At 32.6% G+C, this 26,542-nt stretch overlaps 1 pseudogene across 1 annotated transcript in view; it reads left to right on the forward strand.

Annotated features, from left to right (window-relative positions):
- Positions 1-26,542, forward strand: part of LOC143234777 (DNA-directed RNA polymerase, mitochondrial-like) — a 129,781-nt pseudogene that overhangs the window by 58,235 nt on the left and 45,004 nt on the right. Inside the window, exons 16-25 of the transcript XR_013018796.1 lie at positions 1,058-1,193; positions 4,133-4,266; positions 4,966-5,066; positions 5,676-5,796; positions 6,299-6,383; positions 10,505-10,616; positions 12,257-12,335; positions 12,662-12,908; positions 19,605-19,682; positions 25,297-25,485. The product of XR_013018796.1 is annotated as a DNA-directed RNA polymerase, mitochondrial-like (transcript). The remainder of the gene's footprint in view (positions 1-1,057; positions 1,194-4,132; positions 4,267-4,965; positions 5,067-5,675; positions 5,797-6,298; positions 6,384-10,504; positions 10,617-12,256; positions 12,336-12,661; positions 12,909-19,604; positions 19,683-25,296; positions 25,486-26,542) is intronic.

Raw genomic sequence — 26,542 nt, forward strand, 5'->3', positions numbered from 1 at the left:
TGTGTTTCATCAAATCTGATATGTAATTCACAGCCCCATGGACAGAGATAAGAGTTTATTGTTTGTATCTCACTGTCCTATTCTATTCCCCACCCTAGGGACTCCTATGTCTTCCATCTATGTTGAACAGTTTATTATTTTATAAAGGTTATAGCTACAGTATGGGTTTTTAGAGCTTTTTCTCATGGTTTTTAAAAATACTGTGCCATTAAAGAAAATGAAGATACAGTTATCTAATTTACCTTGCACAAAGGCTGAATGTTTATTTGTCTCAGATTCAATTCTCTTTATCATAAGTAATTGTGAAGAATTACTTGGCTCCATAAAACAAAAAACAACAAAAAAATACTATTTTTAGTAGTTTTAATGTAATTGGTGTTAGCTGTACTCACTTGAGAAGAACCTTTGTTCCATCAGTGTAACTGTTGACAAACATTGATGAAACATTACACAATAAAATATATTTTTAAAATGCTGAAATCCATTATTATATTTGTTATTGTTTAAAGTATTGATGTTCTTTCATTTATCTGAAACATAAAGATTATATTCAATATTTTCATTTTCTCAAGATTTGTACCAAGTTAGTACCATGAAGATTAGTATTAAAAAACTAGGTTCAGTATTCAACTGATATAGAGGGGTTTATATGCAAAAATGGCTCGTTTGGGTTGAGAAAATATTTTACATAGAAGAGCGAACAACGTTTCGACCTTCTTCGGTCATCGTCAGGTTCACATCGTGAACCTCGACATCACTGATATAGAGGCGTTGAGGTTGGTTTATCACAGTTAGAATTAAGCAAACTGTGTAACCAGCCTCTCAGTTCAATGGAAGTAATGAATGGTATTTGTATAAATTGCTTGTACTGTGTAAATAAGTCAAAACTATGAGTAAAACATTCTAGTGATATCAGATGTCTTAGCTTCAAAGGTTAATAATATCTTTGAATATATGAAAAACCTGTATATTTTCGTATATTGTTTGTCTCAGATTTGTCAGTGTGAGTCTGATCATTTTAAATAGCAATCTTCTTACTGTTTACATGCTGTTATAGCCTCACCCAATCCTTGCTAAGTTGTACAGAGGAGCTGCAAGAGAAGAACTGATTTTTGATGTTGGAGTTGTACCCATGCTGACACCTCCTCTGCCCTGGACTTTGTTACGCAGTGGAGGGTATTTACTCTCCCCAAGTAAGAATTTTATTATCACATATGTCCACACACCTCATGATTAACTCTCTCTTTTCTTGTAATTATTGTGTTACAAAACATTTCTGCACATCTAGATTCTTCTGTCTCTTTTTAGAATACCAAATGATAGTTGAATTTGTGCACAATAGTTTTTACACAAATATAGTTTAAAGACATACTGGAATGAAACAAACTGGGGAATAATTTTTGTCCAACAACAAAGCCTGAATGTTTATTTTTATGTAATACAGGGATATAAACCACCCTACCCACAACAAAACAACCTTGTAATCCGACAAAATAAGAAGACTGCTTAGGACTTCTACAAAGTCTCTTGTTCATGATAAAATATATCTTAACGACTACAGAATGTTATGAAAATCAAGAGAACAGAGAATTCTTCAAGTGTTACATAATATAAATTAGATATTCAAAGTGACATAAATTATTGATTATTCTTTCAGATTTATAATAAGTAATTATACAATTCCATGTGTAGTTTTACTTTCCAGTGGAACATCTGAGGGTTTACAACTCTAAAATCAGATTTTGATAACTATGGTAGTTTGTTATTAAAGTTTTTATTTAAACAAAAATACATCATGCCCTGTCTTATAATTGAATATTCATGGCTCGCAATAAAATTGAAAGTGTTCTGCATGGATGTGTAAAACATATTTAACAGTGATGTGTATGAGACAGTGGCATCACCTTATCTGACACTAGTTAGTTGGAAATCAAGTTTCTTTCTTTCCCTTGATATCCAAATGAACAGCAGTGGTCTAAGCTAATGTTTTATGGATACAGCAGCGTCCTGTAGAATAGTAGGCAGGTACCGGAGGATTGAAAGTTAACAACTGTAGAATAGGAGGCAGGTACTAGAGGATTGAAAGCTAACAAATGTAACTTTTCTTTTCAAGGTAGATGATAAAAGTTGTTTCAGTAATTATAGTCCCATTTGTCTTACATCTCTTATGGGAAACGTTTTGGAAAGTCTGATACTTTAAAAAGTTTACAATGTTATCAGATAGTTAACATAGTTTGTTGCTAAGGGAAAATCTTGTCTTGGTAATTTTTGGCATTCTTAGAAAAGGTTATTGCTTATGTAGATGAGGATAATGGTGTAAATTTGGTGTATCTGGATTTTCAAAAAGTATTTGATAAAGTTCTGCATAAAATACTTGTAAAAAATTCACTCTTTAGGTGTAAGGGATAAGTTGGCTAATTGAATAAAACAGTGGCTGGATAGAATAAAGCAGAGGGTCATTGTAAATAGAGTTCATTCAAACTGGATTAATGTTGTAACTGGTATAACTCAGGGCTCAGTTTTTGGACCTTTGGCCTTTTGATTTACATTAGTGACATAGATGAAGGAATGATCAATAAATTACTTACTTTTGCTGATGATATAAAGGTCTTGGTTGTTGCTAACTGTGAAGAGGATTTTGCTGCTTTACAAAAGGATTTTGATCATTTAGTGAGTTGGACAAATAAATGATAGATGGGTTTTAATTATTAATAAATGCAAGATATTGTGTATGGGTTATTGTAATATGAATTATAAGTGTTGGATTAATAATCTTAATAGTGTTGTAAAGCAAATGTTAATACCTAGTCAGTCTCTAAAGCCATCCAAGGAGTGTGTTGTTGCTGGCAGTATGGTAAACAGGATTGTAGATTAGATCTACATAAATAATGAATACAAGTCTAAAGAAGTTATACTTTCTTAGAAGAGGTCACTGGTTAGATCATATTTGGAGTGCTGTGTTCAGTCTTGGGCTTCTTACCTGAGGAAAGACATTGAATTGTTGGAAGGGGTTCAGAGAAGGGTCATACAAGAAGAGGCTGAAACCTCTCAGATTGTTTTCTCTTGAAAAAAAGAAGAGTTAGAGGGTGGGATCTGATTGAAGTGTTTAATATTGTAAAAGGATCTGATAGTGTTGATGCAACATCTTTTTTTCATACTTAACACTGAGAATGGTAGGACTAGGGGAAACAGATATAAATTTTGGCAGGGTAGGAATCATTTTTGGCTTGGACAGTTTAATTTTTCTAACAGGGTAGTTGGTCTTTTGAATGCATTGCCTTTGGATGTTGTAAAGGTAATAAATTTAAATAAGTTTAAGATAAAATAATACAAAACTTTCTTTATTCAACCCAGAATCTGTGTTTAAAGAAATGTATAATACATAATTTTAACTAAGTTTGTAATTAAACTGGAGTTATTGAACAGAAGCAGGTTTTTAAAGTTTTTATTTATGCATGCTGCAGTCTGAGGTCTTAAAATCATTGAAAAAATAAGTTTTTAATATTTTAGAGATGAAAATAGTACAAGTTTTAATCATAGTATATCATTGTATTGCATTTTTTCCAGAAAAACATGTCATATGTAATAAGATGTTTAATTTCGTTGGGGGGTTCTAGTAAGTGATGAATATGTTGGTGAATATTATAACATGCTTATAATTTTGGCATAGTAACTTTATAAAAAATATTATATCCTTCTGTATGATTGCATCATGAGGAGTAATATTTGTATTATCTACACTTCAATTTATTATCTAGAATTTCTTCTAGGTTATTATTAATCTTAAATAAAAAACAAATTTTGTTCATTTGTAACAATTCAAATAAAGTATGAAAAGTGATAAGTGTTTAAGAAGTAAAGGATGATTAGAATAGGAAACTTCTGAGGAACAAGTTAAGCCTAATGTTTAAAACTCTGTTGGTTATAGTGGGTATTGAGAATATGTATATGATGTAGAAACTAATCAGCATTAATTTGCCTTATTGTATTTCCCAAAATCTTTTAACTGTTTTTACTAGACTAGAATAGATTTTTGTCCATCAGGATAACTCTTTGAATCACAGCTGTTTTCTGTGTGATTGTTATATGATTATTTATCTCGTTATTAGCTGTTCCATGTCTTTCTATCTAGCATCTTTTATCAGATTGCCAGACATGGCCTTACAACAACGTTTTCTACTGGAGAAAACACCTGTTCAAGACCTTTACCCCAGTTTTGATTCTCTCAACGTGCTGGCACTATGCCCATGGATTATCAATAAACCTGTAAGTATATATACTAAGCATTCAATAACTGATATGTAGAATCTGATAAATTTTTTTATTAAAATTGTCGTATGTCATTTCTTCAAATATTCAAAAACATTGTTAAATTATACAAATTAATATTGTATTAAGTCAAATATCTTTGTGATAATTAACAGAGGAATTTTTATAAAATGTTTCATGGTTTTAACATACTTGTTTATTTTAGCTTGTATTTTACAAATATAAATTTATTTTTTAAATTTGTGTTATTTTATTCACAGATAAAAAATATTCCATAAATAATGTGGAAAGTATCTTGGAAACTTAATTATCTGATTCTTTTTTTGACAAAGATTGATTTAACCTTTAGTATATCATGGTGTGTACTGAAGAAAATTTGGAATTCCAGGTGTTGTGCTTATATTTGTCATTCTAGGTCATGATAATTATGTTAGCATCTACCATTTTCTCTGAAGCATATCTGGTGATTCTGGTTATATGGTTCTTTTGTGATTTTAGTTATGTGTTAATAATTTTTTTAATTTTTAATGCTTCTATAAACAACACATTTGGAAAGATTGGAAAATCAGAGGGTGGTTATTCTATTCATGATAGTAGTTACATAAAAGTCTCTTTATTTAATTTATGTTTGAATTATATTTCACAAGTAAATTGTCAGTTTATACTTATAGAAATATTTATTTTGAATGTTCACAGATATTGGATTTAATTATTGAAGTTTTTAGAAATAAAGGTAACGTAGAACTGGGTATCCCTAGACCTCCTTCTGAATGTGAACCTGTGCCAAAACTAAAACCGTAAGTTTACATATTTTAGGATTACCAATATAGTGAACATATATCACATAGTTAGGGCTGGTTAGGAATTACCCCCCAATGTTATTATTGTAAAAATAGTGTACATTTTTATGTTTTTATTGAGAAGGAACATTTGTAAACTAAATTTATAATTGTTAAGAATTAATTCACAGAGAATATACATTTATTTATTTGTATTAGTTTTAACGTGTCTTTTACAATACATTATTTATGATATGCATATTTGATCATTTTGTTAAGCTTTTAAAATGGTGATGTAATGTTTTAAAATTAAAATATTTTAATATTTTGTTAAGCATACAACTGTCATATTTTCCTCATGTCATTTATCGTTAATAGGCTGTGGATATCTTGTGTTTCTTAGATATTAAGCTCTCAATAGCTTATATTTCTTGAATATTAGACTCTGAATATTCCATGTTTTTTTTAGATAATAGGCTATGGATATCCCGTGTTTCTTAGATAACAGAATGAGTATTAAAAGTGCAATACATTTTTTCATGATTGTTAACTTAGTGAAACTCTTAAATGAATTTTTCTTTTGGATTTGTAATCTTTTATTTGAGATTTGAAACTTTTCAAATGTAGAGGGCTCAGTAAAGCTGAGAAAGCTAGAATCAACAGAGAACGGATTGCTCTCAAAAGGAAACGAGGAGAAATGTATAGCTTGTGGTGTGATGCTCTATATAAACTTTCAATTGCTAAACATGTAAGTTGTCTAAACAAAATAGTTAGTTATTTTCTTCATACTAATCAACTTCAACCAGGAAGTTGTAGACTTTTGCTTGTGTTTTAGTGAAATGTTTGTTTCTTCTACCTTCTAGTATATTTGAAGAATTTCTCATACAGATATGTTTTTATAAAATCTTTTAAAGAACATATTAAGTTATATATAAACTCATTCAAGTGTAGTAAACATTTTGTTTAAATACATCAATTCTTCTTAATTCATACAGTGAATTGCTCCAACTCCAACTTTACTGTATAACAGTAAAATGTTGAAAGTCAATTTAATAAACATCTACTGTATAACAGTAAAATGTTGAAAGAAGAGTGTTCGTCAAAATGAATCACAATAAATTATAAAAGGAGTTTTCGATTGTGAATAAAACCTAATTGGAATCATAATGTATATCCTATTACTTATTATAGTATATATTTGTCACTTCAGTTTCATTGATATGTTACATCAAATTTCTGTATTTTATTAGTTTGAAAACAAAGTCTTTTGGTTTCCCCACAACATGGACTTCAGAGGACGGGTGTATCCCTGTCCTCCTCACTTCAACCATTTAGGTAAAGTTTAAACTTCTACCATTTACATGTAATGTACTGTTGTGAATAATGATTTAGGCTCTTTCATTAAGTGTCTCATGAGTAATGATTATAATGTACCTCTTGAAGTTAAAGGTCACAGTGAAACATTTGTATATTACAGTGTCACTGTAGAGGAACTACAACATTCACCAGTACATGTCCTATCTGCTTTATTCAGAGAACTTGTTTAAGTGAAGTAAAACTACCTTAGCAGAAGCATAACAGTATGTGTGTGTGTGTGTGTGTGTATATATATATGTAAATGTTTAACCTTACTGTAAGTTGTACATCTTTGATATAAATGCAACAGTAGATATATGTGTTAATATTCAATTGTACTGTAAGTTGCATCACTTTGATATAAGTGCAACAGTAGATATGTGTTAATGTTTAATCGTACTGTAAGTTGCATCACTTTGATATAAATGCAACAGTAGATATGTGTTAATGTTTGATCGTACTGTAAGTTTTATCACTTTGATATAAATGCAACAGTAGATATGTGTTAATGTTTAATCGCAACAGTAGATGTGTTAATGTGTAATCGTACTGTAAGTTGTATCACTTTGATATAAATACAACAGTAGATATATGTATTAATGTTTAATTGTGCTGTAGGTTGCATCACTTTGATATAAATGCAACAGTGTATATATATTAATGTTTAATCTTACTTCAAGTTGTATCACTGTCATGTAACAGTTAAAAACCAGCATTTATCTAAACGATATGGAGGACATTACAAAAACTGTCATGTAACAGTTAAATATCAGTGTTTATCTAAACGATGTGGAGGACATTACAAAAACTGTCATGTAACAGTTAAAAACCAGCATTTATCTAAACGATATGGAGAACATAACAAAAACTGTCATGTAACAGTTAAATATTAGTGTTTATCTAAACAATGTGGAGGACATTACAAAAACTGTCATGTAACAGTTAAATATCAGTGTTTATCTAAACGATATGGAGGACATAACAAAAACTGTCATGTAACAGTTAAATATTAGTGTTTATCTAAACAATGTGGAGGACATTACAAAAACTGTTGTGTAACAGTTAAATATTAGTGTTTATCTAAACAATGTGGAGGACATTACAAAAACTGTTGTGTAACAGTTAAATATTAGTGTTTATCTAAACAATGTGGAGGACATTACAAAAACTGTCATGTAACAGTTAAATATTAGTGTTTATCTAAACGATATGGAGGACATTACAAAAACTGTCATGTAACAGTTAAAAACCAGCATTTATCTAAACGATATGGAAGACATAACAAAAACTGTCATGTAACAGTTAAATATTAGTGTTTATCTAAACAATGTGGAGGACATTACAAAAACTGTCATGTAACAGTTAAATATTAGTGTTTATCTAAACGATATGGAGGACATTACAGAAATTGTCATGTAACAGTTAAATATTAGTGTTTATCTAAACAATGTGGAGGACATTACAAAACTGTCATGTAACAGTTAAATATTAGTGTTTATCTAAACAATGTGGAGGACATTACAAAAACTGTCATGTAACAGTTAAATATTAGTGTTTATCTAAACGATATGGAGGACATTACAGAAATTGTCATGTAACAGTTAAATATTAGTGTTTATCTAAACAATGTGGAGGACATTACAAAAACTGTCATGTAACAGTTAAATATTAGTGTTTATCTAAACAATGTGGAGGACATTACAAAAACTGTCATGTAACAGTTAAATATTAGTGTTTATCTAAACAATGTGGAGGACATTACAAAAACTGTCATGTAGTAATGAGAAACCAATGTGAAAGGTTATCAAAGACAGAAAAGGTTGAGTATAGTAATATATACATCACAAACGTTAATAGAAAGTTTTGTTCCGTCGTTTGATAGGCTAAGTGGATAAAAGGTTCTTCAATGTTGTTTGATGGTCAACATTCTTATAAAAACACATTACGTGTGTTGTTCCACTAGTTCTGGTCGTGCTGTTTCCCTAGAAGGATGAACAATATCCAGAGTGAATGTGTCTACATTATTGACAGCTAGTCCTGACACCATGCTTGTATTGTCCATTATTGATTTCAAGAGCATGGCAGTGGTATCTTGTAACCAGCTCTCAGTGACTATGTGCAAATATAGCAGTGATTTCTTGTAGCCAGCTCTGAGTTAGTGTGAGCAAACATGGTTGTGATTTCTTGTAACCAGCTCTGAGTTAATATGAGCAAACATAGCAGTGATTTCTTGTAACCAGCTCTGAGTTAATATGAGCAAACATGGCAGTGATTTCTTGTAACCAGCTCTGAGTTAATATGAGCAAACATGGCAGTGATTTCTTATAACCAGCTCTGAGTTAGTGTGAGCAAACATGGCAGTGATTTCTTGTAACCAGCTCCGGGTTAGTGAGAGCAAACATGGCAGTGGTTTCTTGTAACCAGCTCCGAGTTAGTGAGAGCAAATATGGCAGTGGTTTCTTGTAACCAGCTCTCGGTCAGTATGAGCAAACATGGTTGTGATTTCGTGTAACCAGCTCTCGGTCAGTACGAGCAAACATGGTTGTGATTTCGTGTAACCAGCTCTCGGTCAGTACGAGCAAACATGGTTGTGATTTCGTGTAACCAGCTCTCGGTCAGTACGAGCAAACATGGTTGTGATTTCGTGTAACCAGCTCTCGGTCAGTACGAGCAAACATGGTTGTGATTTCTTGTAGCCAGCTCTGAGTTAGTGTGAGCAAACATGGTTGTGATTTCTTGTAACCAGCTCTGAGTTAATATGAGCAAACATAGCAGTGATTTCTTGTAACCAGCTCTGAGTTAATATGAGCAAACATGGCAGTGATTTCTTGTAACCAGCTCTGAGTTAATATGAGCAAACATGGCAGTGATTTCTTATAACCAGCTCTGAGTTAGTGTGAGCAAACATGGCAGTGATTTCTTGTAACCAGCTCCGAGTTAGTGAGAGCAAATATGGCAGTGGTTTCTTGTAACCAGCTCTCAATCAGTACGAGCAAACATGGTTGTGATTTCGTGTAACCAGCTCTCGGTCAGTACGAGCAAACATGGTTGTGATTTCGTGTAACCAGCTCTCGGTCAGTACGAGCAAACATGGTTGTGATTTCGTGTAACCAGCTCTCGGTCAGTACGAGCAAACATGGTTGTGATTTCGTGTAACCAGCTCTCGGTCAGTACGAGCAAACATGGTTGTGATTTCGTGTAACCAGCTCTCGGTCAGTACGAGCAAACATGGTTGTGATTTCTTGTAACCAGCTCTCGGTCAGTACGAGCAAACATGGGTTGTGATTTCTTGTAACCAGCTCTCGGTCAGTACGAGCAAACATGGGTTGTGATTTCTTGTAACCAGCTCTCGGTCAGTACGAGCAAACATGGGTTGTGATTTCTTGTAACCAGCTCTCGGTCAGTACGAGCAAACATGGGTTGTGATTTCTTGTAACCAGCTCTCGGTGAATATGAGAGATATAAATGGTTCTGGATGTATAAAACTAGAGTAGATATCTGATCTTGTGGTTCAAATGTTTGTTACAGACTGAAATTAAGAATATATTTAATATAGTTGTATATTGTGTTTGTTGTAGTGTCTCTAGTTGTGTCAGTGTGTCTTGACTGAAGGTAAGTTAGAATTATAAGGTGATATGTTGTTGTAAACCTGTGGAATATTTGTGTGATATAGCAAACTACATTGTTGGGAGTGAATCAGAACACACTAAACCAACCACTTTAAGTTTGGGAGTGGTTGTAAGTATGTGGATCATAACACAGTAAACCAAGCACTTTAAGGTTAGGAACAGTTGTAGTTATGTGAATCAGAATACCATAAACCAATCACTTGAAGGTTAGTTTGAAAGGTTAAATGTTTCTTTTGATTTGATTTAGTTTCATAAATGTTGTAATTACATAAAGGGATGATCGATATAAATTTGGACTTTTACTTGGATATAATTTTTTTTAGTTTTATAATAAAGAAGATCATAGAGGGTAAGATCTTTATAACTTGGACTTGCTTATTTAGATATAATTCTTTTAGTTTTTCTAATAAATAAAATCAGGGTACTGTACTGATTAGTCCTATTATTTATAATATATTTCTGCTATGACAGGAAGTGACATGGCCCGTAGCATACTGCTTTTTGCCAAAGGACAACCACTTGAAGAAAAGGGATTGCAATGGCTGAAACTTCATGTTGTCAACTTAACTGGCTTTAAAAAAAGGTAAAGGAAACTATTATAATCAATATTCACTAATTGTGGTCTTTTGTTGCTAGGTAGATGGTCATTTGTCTCACTCCCAAATAAAGCAAATTGGATATGATTTTGGTTCCAGTAAAGAATATAGTTAAATAGATATTTGATAAGATAAATATTCTATTAAAGAGTAAAATTGAAAAAGAAATAAATGAAATCATGTTTTTTTTGTTCACCTCCTGTATGTGGGTTTTTTTATGTTCCTTTAAACTGGCCATATAATAACCTAAATTAATTTATGTGAGTGACTAATAACATGGTATTACATCTAATTTATTATTTGGTATTATACAGAGGGCTAACTATTTATTGAATAAACTACACTTTTCTTATCACCAAAGGTGTGGCAAAAAAGTGACTGCATTAGGTAATTATGTTTATTATTAATTATAATTAATACTTATTAATTATAATTAATACTTATTAATTAGTAGTTATTAATTATAATTAATCACAAATTATGTTTTCACTTTAACTTGAAAAAACGAAATCTGTAATGTAACCAGAACATAACAATGACTGATGCAGTTGTGTGTAGAAAGCAGTGAATCTCATCTTATACGTCACAGAATAATTAAGTGGATAGTATTCCATTCTATTCCTTAAGCAGGCCCACAAACAAACTTTGGTACCACAAGCACAAAAGGCATTTCTTCACAAGATTCTTTGAAAACAATAAACAGAATAACATCTGAAACACAAGATGTAAAGAAGTAATCAGAGTGAAACTAAATGTGTAGACTACTGACCTTTATAACATAATCTTTACAGAATAATCAGAGTGAAACTAAATGTGTAGGCTACTGACCTCTATAACATAATCTTTACAGAATAATTAGTGAAACTAATTGTGTAGGCTACTGATTTCTGTAACAAAATCTTTACAGAATAATTAGAGTGAAACTAAATAATTAGGCTACTGACCTCTATAGCATAATCTTTACAGAATAATTAGAGTGGAACTAAATGTGTATGCTACTGACCTCTATTGCATAAACTTTACAGAATAATTAGAGTGGAACTAAATGTGTATGCTACTGACCTCTGTAGCATAATCTTTACAGAATAATTAGAGTGAAACTAAATGTGTAGGCTACTGACCTCTATAGCATAATTTTTACAGAATAATTAGAGTGAAACTGAATGTGTAGTCTACTGACCTCTATTGCATAATCTTTACAGAATAATTAGAGTGGAACTAAATGTGTAGGCTACTGACCTCTATAGCATAATCTTTACAGAATAATTAGAGTGAAACTAAATGTGTAGGCTACTGACCTCTATAGCATAATCTTTACAGAATAATTAGAGTGAAACTAAATGTGTAGGCTACCAACCTCTATTGCATAATCTTTACAGAATAATTAGAGTGGAACTAAATGTGTATGCTACTGACCTCTATAGCATAATTTTTACAGAATAATTAGAGTGAAACTAAATGTGTAGGCTACTGACCTCTATAGCATAATTTTTACAGAATAATTAGAGTGAAACTGAATGTGTAGTCTACTGACCTCTATAGCAAAATCTTTACAGAATAATTTAATTAATTATTAATTATTCTCAGATTATAATGTTTATAACCATTTCTCCTGAATTGTCTCTAGGGACCCAATTCATGAGAGACTAAGATATGCAGAAGAGGTGCTTCCAGATATTCTTGACTCAGCAGACAACCCTTTTACTGTAAGTTTGTGCAAGTGAACTATAAGATAGGTTGCCACATTAACTGTATAGAATATGTTGGTAACTAGTTGTATTTATATACCATATTGTTGTTGTCGTTGGTTGTATTTATATGAAACATTCTAATTGTTATTGTTGAATTTTTTGCACTACATTTTCTTGAAAGGTTTTGTTTTTCTCTACAACTTATTCTTTCATAGTTTTCTTAGTAACTGTTTCATGTAAGTTATCCTGGATTGTGTGTCTGTCAACATTGTTTTGTGTACTTCATTCAGTATTATACTGATATACATGAACAGATTTTCATTTGGTTATTTTTTTCTAAGGGTCGTCAATGGTGGAAGAAATCTGATGAACCCTGGCAGACTCTTTCATGTTGCATGGAATTGGCTAAAGCTATTCGTTCTCCTGATCCAAGCAAGTATATCTGTCACCTTCCGATCCACCAGGATGGTTCCTGCAATGGATTACAGCACTATGCTGCTCTTGGGACGAGACCAGCAAGGGGCGGAACAAGTTAATTTACAACCGTGTAATGTACCTCAGGATGTCTACAGTGGCGTTGCTGCTCTAGTATGTTAAATAGTTATATTACGTTATTTATTGAGTTCTATATGTGTAGTTTACTTTGTTGCTCCACTATTAGTTTATTTACTCAGTTCTGTATATGTAGTTTACTTTGTTGCTCCACTATTAGTTTATTTACTCAGTTCTGTATATGTAGTTTACTTTGTTGCTCCACTATTAGTTTATTTACTCAGTTCTGTATATGTAGTTTACTTTGTTGCTCCACTATTAGTTTATTTACTCAGTTCTGTATATGTAGTTTACTTTGTTGCTCCACTGTTAGTTTATTTACTCAGTTCTGTACATGTAGTTTACTTTGTTGCTCCTCTGTTAGTTTATTTACTCAGTTCTGTATATGTGGTTTACTTTGCTGCTCCACTCTTAGTTTATTTACTGAGTTCTGTATATGTAGTTTACTTTGTTGCTCCACTGTTAGTTTATTTACTCAGTCCTATACATATAGTTTACTTTGTTGCTCCACTATTAGTTTATTTACTCAGTTCTGTATATGTAGTTTACTTTGTTGCTCCTCTGTTAGTTTATTTACTCAGTTCTGTACATGTAGTTTACTTTGTTGATTCTCTGTTAGTTTATTTACTCAGTTCTGTATATGTAGTTTACTTTGTTGCTCCTCTGTTAGTTTATTTACTCAGTTCTGTATATGTAGTTTACTTTGTTGCTCCACTATTAGTTTATTTACTCAGTTCTGTATGTGTAGTTTACTTTGTTGCTCCACTATTAGTTTATTTACTCAGTTCTGTATGTGTAGTTTACTTTGTTGCTCCACTATTAGTTTATTTACTCAGTTCTGTATATGTAGTTTACTTTGTTGCTCCTCTGTTAGTTTATTTACTCAGTTCTGTATATGTAGTTTACTTTGTTGCTCCCACTCATTAGTTTATTTACTCCACTTTAGTTTACTCAGTTCTCAGTACTGTATATAGTTTACTTTGTTGCTCCTCTGTTAGTTTATTTACTCAGTTCTATACATGTAGTTTACTTTGTTGCTCCTCTGTTAGTTTATTTACTCAGTTCTGTACATGTAGTTTACTTTGTTGCTCCTCTGTTAGTTTATTTACTCAGTTCTATACATGTAGTTTACTTTGTTGCTCCTCTGTTAGTTTATTTACTCAGTTCTATACATGTAGTTTACTTTGTTGCTCCTCTGTTAGTTTATTTACTCAGTTCTGTACATGTAGTTTACTTTGTTGCTCCACTATTAGTTTATTTACTCAGTTCTGTACATGTAGTTTACTTTGTTACTCAGTTCTGTATATGTAGTTTACTTTGTTGCTCCCCTGTTAGTTTATTTACTCAGTTCTATACATATAGTTTACTTTGTTGCTCCCCTGTTAGTTTATTTACTCAGTTCTATACATATAGTTTACTTTGTTGCTCTTCTGTTAGTTTATTTACTCAGTTCTGTACATGTAGTTTACTTTGTTGCTCCTCTGTTAGTTTATTTACTGAGTTCTGTACATGTAGTTTACTTTGTTGCTCCTCTGTTAGTTTATTTACTCAGTTCTGTATATGTAGTTTACTTTATTGCTCCACTATTAGTTTATTTACTCAGTTCTGTATATGTAGTTTACTTTATTGTTCCACTATTAGTTTATTTACTCAGTTCTGTATATGTAGTTTACTTTATTGTTCCACTATTAGTTTATTTACTCAGTTCTGTATATGTAGTTTACTTTATTGTTCCACTGTTAGTCTATGGTTTGTGGGATATTCCGAACACAAATAAATAAAAACTGAAACATTTGTAGGATTTGTATTCATTTATATCAAGACTTCTTGAAGCTGCTTATTTTTCTAACAATATTTGTACGTACATGATAATGGGTTTCTGTTTTACTTGTATTTTAGAGCTCTGCAACAAATTAGTTAGCAGTAAGCTTGTTTCTTGTGTAAAGGCCGTGTATTCTTCATTGTAATTCACTCTTTTTTGTTAATTATGAACGAAATAACTTTTTACCATACCCTCCTTCTGGTTTTATAAAAGGAACACCAAGATAGTCATTTCTTATGATTTATCTAAATGAACTTCATATTATTGCCAGAATGAATAGTAAATGGAACTTCAAACTAATCAGGGTAACTGAAGGTATTCTCATATCATTCTGCTTTAACAGAAGAGTTTTGTAACACCCACTGGTGAAGATGTAATAACATAAATAGTTAAGTTTAGTAGACTGAAACTGTCTGGGTTTTGTGGTAGTAACATCCACTAGTGATAATGTAATAACGTAAAAATATTAAGGTTTAGTAAACTTAAACTGTCTGGTTTTGTAGACCAAAAATGTCTGTTTTGTTTTTAAAAATTGATCTTACTTATCTCACTACTATCATAGATTGTTTTCATTTTTGCATCTTCTAAAGTTTTCATGAACTAAACAGATGTAATTTGTATGATTTGTTAAATCTCAAGTTTTTTGTTCTTTGTTGTTCACCGTAGTGAATCAATTTTATATAGATTTTATTGCACTGATTCACCCCTTAGTGTGGATTCCTGTACTTGGTGAGAGGACCTCCCAGGTAAGGTTCTGTTCTTTCAGTTTACCTCCTTTGGGATCTAAACATAAACTTGTGTTTGCCATTCATGGTGACCTGTGAAGGGGATGAGGGGATCCTGGTGGTTGAGGGATCCAATCTTAACACACCACTTTGGTCTTGAATTCCTGTAGATGGGCAGCCTTGGGGTGGCCCCCCTTGGGTCAGTTGGTTGGTTAACTTGGGCTAGGGTCAACCAAGTACCAGTGTTGGATGTTCTCAAGAAGTATTGTGGATCTGATGCTGGTGTTTGGGTATAGTGCTCACGAAACCCTGGCATTGCTGCAGTGTTCTTGTTTGACATTGTAGTGCATCCCCTCATAGGGCTCCATGATGGGTGGGGTCAATGGGCACCAAACAATTATTTTTTTATTATGGATATATTGTGCTCTTATTTTATTGAAACTTGACCATGAATCACAGATCTATGACTCTGCCAGGACCACGGTCTTAAAGATGCTGGACCCCATTCAGGGACTTCAGCACTGCACTGGGGCCTTCCGCACTTTCTCAGTCCAGAACTTATATGTAGAGTCTCATGAACATTCTTTACACCTCTGCTGTTTGCAACTGTGTTAACTATATGCTTCAAAACTTTGTTCCTTATCAAAGCATCCTGCCTGGGGTTGTGTTTTCCTTCCTCCGTGCGGCATACTTTTTGAGAACAGAGGATCTGCCATTGCTCCTTTTGGCCTTCGTATCCAAGTGCAGTTGGATGAATTGAGTCTGTCCTTGGATAACATTGCTGTATCCATTTGTCAGCCCATCCCACCATGGCTTCTTGCAGTCCCAAATGCTGACCTGTTTTTAAGTCATTTATGAAAAGTAGACACTCCCGATTGGAAATACTGTCTTTTGTTTACTGAACATTTTTCAAACCATCCTTCCATTCCTAGTTATACAGATGGTTTGAAATCAGGTGACTGTGTATGCTCTGCCATGATTTGTTGTGGTTCGGTGGTTGCGCACAGAATCCCTTCTACAGCTTACATGTTCACTGCTGAACTGTACACCATTTCTCTTGCCCTGGATCACATAGAAGCTAAGCAGTACTCAAAGTGCACTATTGATACCGACTCGCTTGGTTCCTTATTGGTCCTGGAATTACTGCACATTGATTTTCACCCTGTTCTTTCTGATATTCAAAACTAACTGGTCCATTTTTCTTTAACATCTTCTATCCAGTTTTTCTGGATACTTGGCCACGTTGGTATTCGCGGGAACAAGCTCGCTGACACCACAGCTAAATCTATCTGCTCTGGCACTATCACCGTTGTGCCTGTTTTATACATGGATTATGGTCCTGTATACAAGGCTCGGCTCTGTGTCAGTTGGCAGTCAACTTGGAGTGAGCAATGTGAAAACAAGCTTTTCCAAATAAAACCCTATATTGCACTTTGGCTGTCTTGCTTCCATAAAGATAGGAAAGAGGAAGTTGTTCTTACTAGGCTATGCATTGGTCACAGTTTTTTGACTCATTGTTTTCTTTTATCTAGAACTGATGCACCAATTTGTTCTGTGCAACACTCAGATCATAATAAACCACATTTTATTGTCTTGCAGTCGTTAAGACTCAAAATGACTGCACCATTTTAAATATGTTCTGTCCCAGTGTTTGTCCATAATGTTAGACAGTGTTATTGGTGACTGTAACACTGTCCACTTTGGAAATGTTTTTAGTTTTTTTAAGGCCATTAATCTTTTTAATGATATTTAAGTTCTTTAATTTATACATTAGACCTTCTGTAATGTGATTCCCTTTAAGAATCAAAGTACATCTAGTTCGATTTGAAATTAGAAAATGGCCGTAATATCAAATAATTCTAAACCACCAGGACTGGAAAGCCAACTTTAGGTGACTAAAGATGCTGTGTGAACTACCTCTTAGTCATCCTGGGATCTTTTCAGTTAGTGTAGCAATTGTTGTTTAATTTATTCTTGTTTTTAAGTTATAACAAACTATTATATTAATGGATTAATAGAGACTGCAAATAAAGGACCTTAATACCATCATGTGAGGCTTTAATTTCTGTATCAAGTTTTTGATTAGTTCATTTTTATTGTTTATATGTATATAAATGAAAGAAATGCAATAACAAAACTGCAAAATATGGTCGAGGTTTCCATTGAAATATGTGATAAGGTTTTGTTATTCTGTATTAAGAGAATTATCATACTATTGTTTAAGAACATTTAAGTTATAAAGAAACTTATAGAGATGTGTTCTCCATAAGTATTCCAAAATTTGTAGATAAAATGAAAGAAGGTCTCTGGCATGCCTATTGGTTATAGTGCTCAACTCAATCTGAGGGTGACAGGTTTGAATCCCTGTCACACCAAAAGTGTTCGCTCTTTCAGATATGGGGGCATTATAATGTGACTTTCAGTTGCACTGTTTATTGGTAAAAGAGCAGTCCAAGAGTTGGTGATTGGTAATGATTACTAGCTGCCTTTCCTCTTGTCTTACAGTGCTAAATTAGGGATAGTTAGCAAAGATAGCCCTTGTGTAACTTTGAGCAAAATTGAAGAAGTACAAAATCACAAGAAGAAATTAAGGAATATGTGTATATGTATATATCTGTGCAGTAAGCTGTGAATATGTGTATACAGTATATATTTATGAAATGAACTGTGAATATGTGTGTGTATACAGTATATATTTATGAAGTAAACTCTGAACACTGAATATATGTATACAGTATATATTTATGAAGTGAACTGCGAATACGTGTATACTGTATGTACTTGTGCAGTGAACTGCGAATACGTGTATACTGTATGTACTTGTGCAGTGAACTGCGAATATGTGTATACTGTATGTACTTGTGCAGTGAAGAGTATGCTCGTTGATGCAGAACTGGCATTTGTAAACTTGAAGAGTATACTGTTTGATTAAAAAAATGGTATTTTTATGTATTTACAGTAATAAATAAAGCATTTGTATATACATAATTAACATCCATATGCACAAAATGTCTTTCACATGCGAATGATATTTAAAATTGTTTTCAAACCTAAAATCAAAATTGGTCACCCTGTATTTGTATTATAAACTTATGTTTTTCTGCCAGTATTATACAAGTGTATTGTAGATTTTAGTGTGTATTTATAGTTGGTTCTAATCTATAAAGAAAACAACACTAGTAAATGTTATCAATAGATTAGATGTTTTCAAATAAAAAAGTTTGAACTTTTAAGGTTGGAAGAAATAAATGTAGTAATCCAGACACCTTTGATTTACAAAGATACAAATGTATCCTAAAGAACCTTTCAAATACTAGTAAAAGTTGCTGTTGTCAGAGGCATTATTAATTACAACAGGCTTTTGATAAGTAAATGTTTGAATTGCTATAGGTTTATAAAGAAACTGGGAGAACATTGTTATCAACCTCATAGTATTAACTATGGATGTATAAGCCATTTACAGTTTGGGGCTACAAATATTCTTAAACTGTTTAACATTAAAATTGACATCAGAAGAAATAAAATCAATGCTTTGGAAGATAGTTATATTTGAAATAATTAAGCTATGAAAACACTAACCTGAAAGACGTGCATAATAATTCATTAAAGCCTATTGATAGCGACAGCAGTGTCTTAGTACAGGATTATGATGAGATTTAAGATAAAGTGTCTTGTAAGTTTATGGGTTTATCTGTCTTTTTTTAACCTTTAGTTTCATATTTGTTCCAGGCAATACAAAAGTGTTAGCATTGAAAATAATTTTTAGTATGGTTTTAATAGGTTCTACTTGAATGTCTTTGTTACATTTACTGTGATGAAAACTAATATCTTTCATTGGTAAAGGAAACGGTTTGTTTTAGTTCTAAAATATCACCATTTAATTTACATTTTTTTCATCATTTTTTGAACGGTAAATTGTTTGTTAGCAGAACAGAAATAGTCAATTTTGTAATTTTGAGATTACAAACAAACAACACTGTAATTGAATAATTTATTCTGTTTGTTATATCTAATAAATCTTGTTTTATAAGTCTTAGTTCTAAGATGTCTTTGTAATAAAGAAAACATTTTAATAGGTATTGTAGCAGTTTCTAATCCTGAAAATTTTGTTCATGTATGTATGTATATGTGTGTGCGCAGCTGAAAAGTATACTGCAAGTGTTTCTTGACTTTTCTCATCCACAGGTTGAACGAGAGCGAACTAAAGATGCTGCCAATGGAGTCCACATTGCTAAAGTCCTAGAGGGATTTGTTAAAAGAAAGGTGAGTACAAAGTTGTGTAATTGTTAAAACTCGTACAATTGACATGGAGTCCACATTGCTCAAGTCCTAGAGGGATTTGTTAAAAGAAAAGTGAGTAAAAAGTTGTGTAATTGTTAAAACTTGTACAATTGATATGGAGTCCACATTGCTCAAGTCCTAGAGGGATTTGTTAAAAGAAAGGTGAGTACAAAGTTGTGTAGTTGTTAAAACTCGTACAATTGATGTGGAGTCCACATTGCTCAAGTCCTAGAGGGATTTGTTAAAAGAAAGGTGAGTACAAAGTTGTGTAGTTGTTAACTCGTACAATTGACATGGAGTCCACATTGCTCAAGTCCTAGAGGGATTTGTTAAAGAAAGGTGAGTACAAAGTTGTGTAATTGTTAAAACTTGTACAATTGACATGGAGTCCACATTGATCAAGTTCTAGAGGGATTTGTTAAAAGAAAGGTGAGTACAAAGTTGTGTAATTGTTAAAACTTGTACAATTGATATGGAGTCCACATTGCTCAAGTCCTAGAGGGATTTGTAAAAAGAAAAGTGAGTACAAAGTTGTGTAATTGTTAAAACTTGTACAATTGATATGGAGTCCACATTGCTCAAGTCCTAGAGGGATTTGTTAAAAGAAAGGTGAGTACAAAGTTGTGTAATTGTTAAAACTTGTACAATTGATATGGAGTCCACATTGCTCAAGTCCTAGAGGGATTTGTAAAAAGAAAAGTGAGTACAAAGTTGTGTAATTGTTAAAACTTGTACAATTGATATGGAGTCCACATTGCTCAAGTCCTAGAGGGATTTGTAAAAAGAAAAGTGAGTACAAAGTTGTGTAATTGTTAAAACTTGTACAATTGATATGGAGTCCACATTGCTCAAGTCCTAGAGGGATTTGTTAAAAGAAAGGTGAGTACAAAGTTGTGTAATTGTTAAAACTTGTACAATTGATATGGAGTCCACATTGCTCAAGTCCTAGAGGGATTTGTAAAAAGAAAAGTGAGTACAAAGTTGTGTAATTGTTAAAACTTGTACAATTGATATGGAGTCCACATTGCTCAAGTCCTAGAGGATTTGTAAAAGAAAAGTGAGTACAAAGTTGTGTAATTGTTAAAACTTGTACAATTGATATGGAGTCCACATTGCTCAAGTCCTAGAGGGATTTGTAAAAAGAGAAGTGAGTACAAAGTTGTGTAATTGTTAAAACTTGTACAATTGATATGGAGTCCACATTGCTCAAGTCCTAGAGGGATTTGTAAAAAGAAAAGTGAGTACAAAGTTGTGTAATTGTTAAAACTTGTACAATTGATATGGAGTCCACATTGCTCAAGTCCTAGAGGGATTTGTTAAAAGAAAAGTGAGTACAAAGTTGTGTAATTGTTAAAAGTTGTACAATTGATGTGGAGTCCACATTGCTCAAGTCCTAGAGGGATTTGTTAAAAGAAAAGTGAGTACAAAGTTGTGTAATTGTTAAAAGTTGTACAATTGATATGGAGTCCACATTGCTCAAGTCCTAGAGGGATTTGTTAAAAGAAAAGTGAGTACAAAGTTGTGTAATTGTTAAAACTTGTACAATTGATGTGGAGTCCACATTGCTCAAGTCTTAGAGGGATTTGTTAAAAGAAAGGTGAGTACAAAGTTGTGTAATTGTTAAAAGTTGTACAATTGATGTGGAGTCCACATTGCTCAAGTCCTAGAGGGATTTGTTAAAAGAAAAGTGAGTACAAAGTTGTGTAATTGTTAAAAGTTGTACAATTGATGTGGAGTCCACATTGCTCAAGTCCTAGAGGGATTTGTTAAAAGAAAAGTGAGTACAAAGTTGTGTAATTGTTAAAGTTGTACAATTGATATGGAGTCCACATTGCTCAAGTCCTAGAGGGATTTGTTAAAAGAAAAGTGAGTACAAAGTTGTGTAATTGTTAAAACTTGTACAATTGATGTGGAGTCCACATTGCTCAAGTCCTAGAGGGATTTGTTAAAAGAAAGGTGAGTACAAAGTTGTGTAATTGTTAAAACTTGTACAATTGATGTGGAGTCCACATTGCTCAAGTCCTAGAGGGATTTGTTAAAAGAAAAGTGAGTACAAAGTTGTGTAATTGTTAAAAGTTGTACAATTGATGTGGAGTCCACATTGCTCAAGTCCTAGAGGGATTTGTTAAAAGAAAAGTGAGTACAAAGTTGTGTAATTGTTAAAAGTTGTACAATTGATGTGGAGTCCACATTGCTCAAGTCCTAGAGGGATTTGTTAAAAGAAAAGTGAGTACAAAGTTGTGTAATTGTTAAAAGTTGTACAATTGATATGGAGTCCACATTGCTCAAGTCCTAGAGGGATTTGTTAAAAGAAAAGTGAGTACAAAGTTGTGTAATTGTTAAAACTTGTACAATTGTTGTGGTACTTTTTTATGCTGGAAAAAACAGATTTACTTCTCCATTTTTGTGACCATCTACAGTTTTTAAATGTAGTATATATTCATTGCAGATTAAGTATGCTCATTCATATATAAACTGAAGATTATTCATTGTGTATGATTTAGAGTGTCTATGATTTAACCAATATTTTTGGTGCTATTCGTAAGTCAGCAGATGCAAATATGCACCCATTCTATAAAAGATAAAACCGTTAAACGAACGTAGTTTTCATAGTAGAAAGTTAAGTCGATAGCAACTCTTCACTGTTGGAAACTACAAGACCAAAACAAGACTGTTTCTTTCTCAGTTACAGAATTACGCATAGATACCTAATACTTAATGATAGCATATAGTTCCTTAAAGGTGTGTCTGTCATACTTACTAAGTAAATTAAAGAAACTGAATCAATTAGAAAGAAAGGATGACCAACAAATAGTCAGTCTGTAGTGATAATACTGTTGAGGAGTCAGGATAACTCACAAATGGTCAGTGAGTAGTAATAATACTGTTCAGTCGTCAGAAAGAATGACCAGTAAATGGTCAGTCAGTGCTGATAATACTGTTCAGCAGTCAGAAAGTATGACAAACAAATGGTCAGTGAGTAGTAATAATACTGTTTGAGGAGTCAGAAAGGATGACTCACAAATGGTCAGTCAGTAGTGATAATACTGTTCAGCAGTCAAAAAGGATGACTCACAAGTGGTAAGTCAGTAGTGATAATACTGTTCAGCAGTCAGAAAGGATGACAAACAAATGGTCAGTCAGTAGTGATAATACTGTTCAGCAGTCAGAAAGGATGACAAACAAATGGTCAGTCAGTAGTAATAATACTGTTTGAGGAGTCAGAAAGGATGACAAACAAATGGTCAGTGAGTAGTAATAATACTGTTTGAGGAGTCAGAAAGGATGAAAAACAAATGGTCAGTGAGTAGTAATAATACTGTTTGAGGAATCAGAAAGGATGACTCACAAATGGTCAGTCAGTAGTGATAATAATGTTCAGGAGTCAGAAAGGATGACTCACAAGTGGTAAGTCAGTAGTGATAATACTGTTCAGCAGTCAGAAAGGATGACAAACAAATTGTCAGTGAGTAGTAATAATACTGTTTGAGGAGTCAGAAAGGATGACTCACAAATGGTCAGTCAGTAGTGATAATACTGTTCAGCAGTCAGAAAGGATGACTCACAAGTGGTAAGTCAGTAGTGATAATACTGTTCAGCAGGCAGAAAGAATGACCAACAAGTGGTTTGTCAGTGCTGATAACACAATGAATGTAACACAAGATTATACTACAATAAAATCAGGGGTGGCTAGTGCATTTCGCCATTTAGTATCTTTGAATTAAATCTAGTAACCAAACAGGCAGTTGTTTCAGTGTCATTCAACGTCATTGTTTATTGAAATAAAAAGTTTACTTATTATCAGCAGTTTGGTTCCAAACTCTTTATATGTAAATAAAACAAGGATTTCTTCTAGTAATTCATCACTGTTATTCATGGCTTGAAAATTGAACTCTCCAAAGGCATTCATGTACATCATAGATATGTGATTAAGTGAACATTGGAAGGAATGCTTATGTAAACAGAATCTCTACTGTTTGTCAAGCAGAAGATGGTAAATAGCTTGCCAGAAGTGTGTATCCTTCTGGAACCTTCTTCATCAATCGAGGGATGTTGTACCTCACTTTGGGTGTTTATTAGCATGATTAACTTTGTGAGAAATAAATCTGTTTTGAACACTTTTATTACTTTCACAAGAATCCCTTTCTGGTCATGTCCACACGAGCTACGTTGATTAACATTCTTATTAGTTAAAAACCTTGTACTGATGCTTTTGACATCTGTATGGAGTTTGAAGTGTGTTTAAACAGTTGCAGTGTATTCTTAGTGAAATCTCTTCAGAACAACTGATGATCTAAAGCCAAGTTTCCAACCTAATTAACCCTACAAAGGTCAGTATCTTTTATATACTTCATACATTCAGGATTTTATTACACCATTCAGTTCATCATCAAATAAACTGTATCTGAAACAATTTACAAGAAATATTGACTTGCCAAATACACTCTGAGTAAGCCAGAGATTACTTGTTACAACTTGAAAAACCGTGAGATTGACACCTACACCTGTTTTTCGTAAAGAAGCACCGACCAATTAACATATTTTGTATTATATACAATGTGTGTGATACACCTTTTTATTAATGTTTCTGTTTTTTGTGTGATTTGGTTAATTAAATAACATATTTGGAAGAATAGACAGAACTTTATTTTTTCTTAATTACTATGTATATCATGGATGACGTCACATTTTCAATATTCATAACAAAAGTTGCTTTCAAAATTTTTAAACATAAGACTATTTCTAACCTAATCATGACTGTAGTAAACTGTTGTATCTTAAGACAGTTTGTATTAAAAAGTTTATTAATATAAATCGGAGAACAATGTTTTAACCTTCTTAGGTCATCTTCAGGTTAAGGAAAGTTTTAATACCCAGACCAGCCATCTTGAGATACATTTTTATTTCATATGGGTTTCTCATCATCATGAATAAACCATATTATCTCTTTTCTTGGTTGTTAAACACAGTCATGATTGTAATTTATGGATAAACTTCATTGTTTCTAGGTTGTGAAGCAGACAGTCATGACTATAATGTATGGATAAATTTCTTTGTTTCTAGGTTGATAAACAGACAGTCATGACTAATGTATGGCTAAACTTCTTTCTTTCTAGGTTGTTTAAACACAGTCATAACTGTAATGTGTGGATAAATTTATTTGTTTGTAGGTTGTTAAACAGACAGTCATGACTTTATGGATAAATTTCTTTGTTTCTAGGTTGATAAACAGACAGCCATGACTAATGTATGACTAAACTTCTTTCTTTCTAGGTTGTTTAAACACAGTCATAACTGTAATGTGTGGATAAATTTATTTGTTTGTAGGTTGTTAAACAGACAGTCATGACTTTATGGATAAATTTCTTTGTTTCTAGGTTGATAAACAGACAGCCATGACTAATGTATGACTAAACTTCTTTCTTTCTAGGTTGTTTAAACACAGTCATAACTGTAATGTGTGGATAAATTTATTTGTTTGTAGGTTGTTAAATAGACTGTCATGACTGTAATGTAGGGATAAACTTCTTTGCTACTAGGTTGCTAAACAGATGGTCATGACTGTAATGTATGGATAAAACTTCTTTCTTTCTAGGTTGTTAAACAGACGGTCATGACTGTAGTGTATGGAGTCACACGTTATGGAGCTCGTTTACAAATTCTAAAACAACTGCGTGACATAACAGATTTTCCTCAAGACCACTGTTGGCAAGCAGCATCTTACCTAGTTAATAAAACCTTTTTGAGCTTACAAGAAATGTTTACAGCAACCCGTCAAATTCAGGTAAATAATGAATTTTACTAAGTTTATCTCTTGCAGATGTACAGTACTATAGATAATGAGAACATAAAGAAATAGAAGTAATAGCCTTACTGTTTAAAGAAAATACAATCTTTCAGAAAGAACCGATAACGTCAATATATGAATGATGCTGTTCTCTGACTTAGGCGATACCTATGAATTGACATAACTTACATGTAGCCATGTAGGATATGTATGAACAGTTTACTTAAGTCATTTATGCTTTGTTATGTATTCTCATAGAAAACAAAGGTATTCCAAATGTTTTAGTGAAAGTAATTTTTCAAAGAATCAGCAAATGGAAATAAGGATTTCAAAATCAGCTTAAAACAGCTGATAATGATTGGAATAATAAATCACTTAGCAAGTAAAGAAATAAACATAATTGGTTCATTAAAGTAATGATAGAAGTGAAATAATGAATACAATTTACTTTTGTGTAGAAGTTTTCATAATGCTAATGAAAATACAAGTATAATTTTTATGAAATTCTTACACTTTGTAATTAAACGTAATATGTGACAATAAGGGACCAGTTGCTTCTTCAGTATCAGCCTTTAATTTTCATGAAATCACCAGCCCCCCCCCCCTCCAGACTGTTGTCAACCCTCCTAGCCTTGAATACTGCTGATCACAATTCATTCTGTAAGGTAACCATCTGGTTTGAAAAATAAATCTACCTGAACCAGAGTCACGCCTATCATTTGTGATTTGTAAACAACTGTGATGGCATTTTACTGTTTTCAAAACTTGACACATATATACAAACTCATACTGGTTTGTATAAACCTCTAACAGTGATTTTTGATACCTTTATTTTTAAGAATGCTATGTATCTTTACTCCAGTTGTTTCACCACACTTATTTCCGTATGATTTGATAGTCTTTGTACTAGATTCCTATGATTTAAAGTGGAAGTGACAGCATGTTATACCAGTAATAAACACTTTATTTTTATCAGCTGTTGTGTCAAAACAAAATGCAGTTAAGCTTTAGGAGAAAGCTTAAACATGTTGTTGATATATTCAGCAGTTTTCTA

This window comes from Tachypleus tridentatus, chromosome 12 (genome assembly GCF_004210375.1).
Source record: "Tachypleus tridentatus isolate NWPU-2018 chromosome 12, ASM421037v1, whole genome shotgun sequence".
Taxonomy (NCBI): Eukaryota; Metazoa; Arthropoda; class Merostomata; order Xiphosura; family Limulidae; genus Tachypleus; species Tachypleus tridentatus.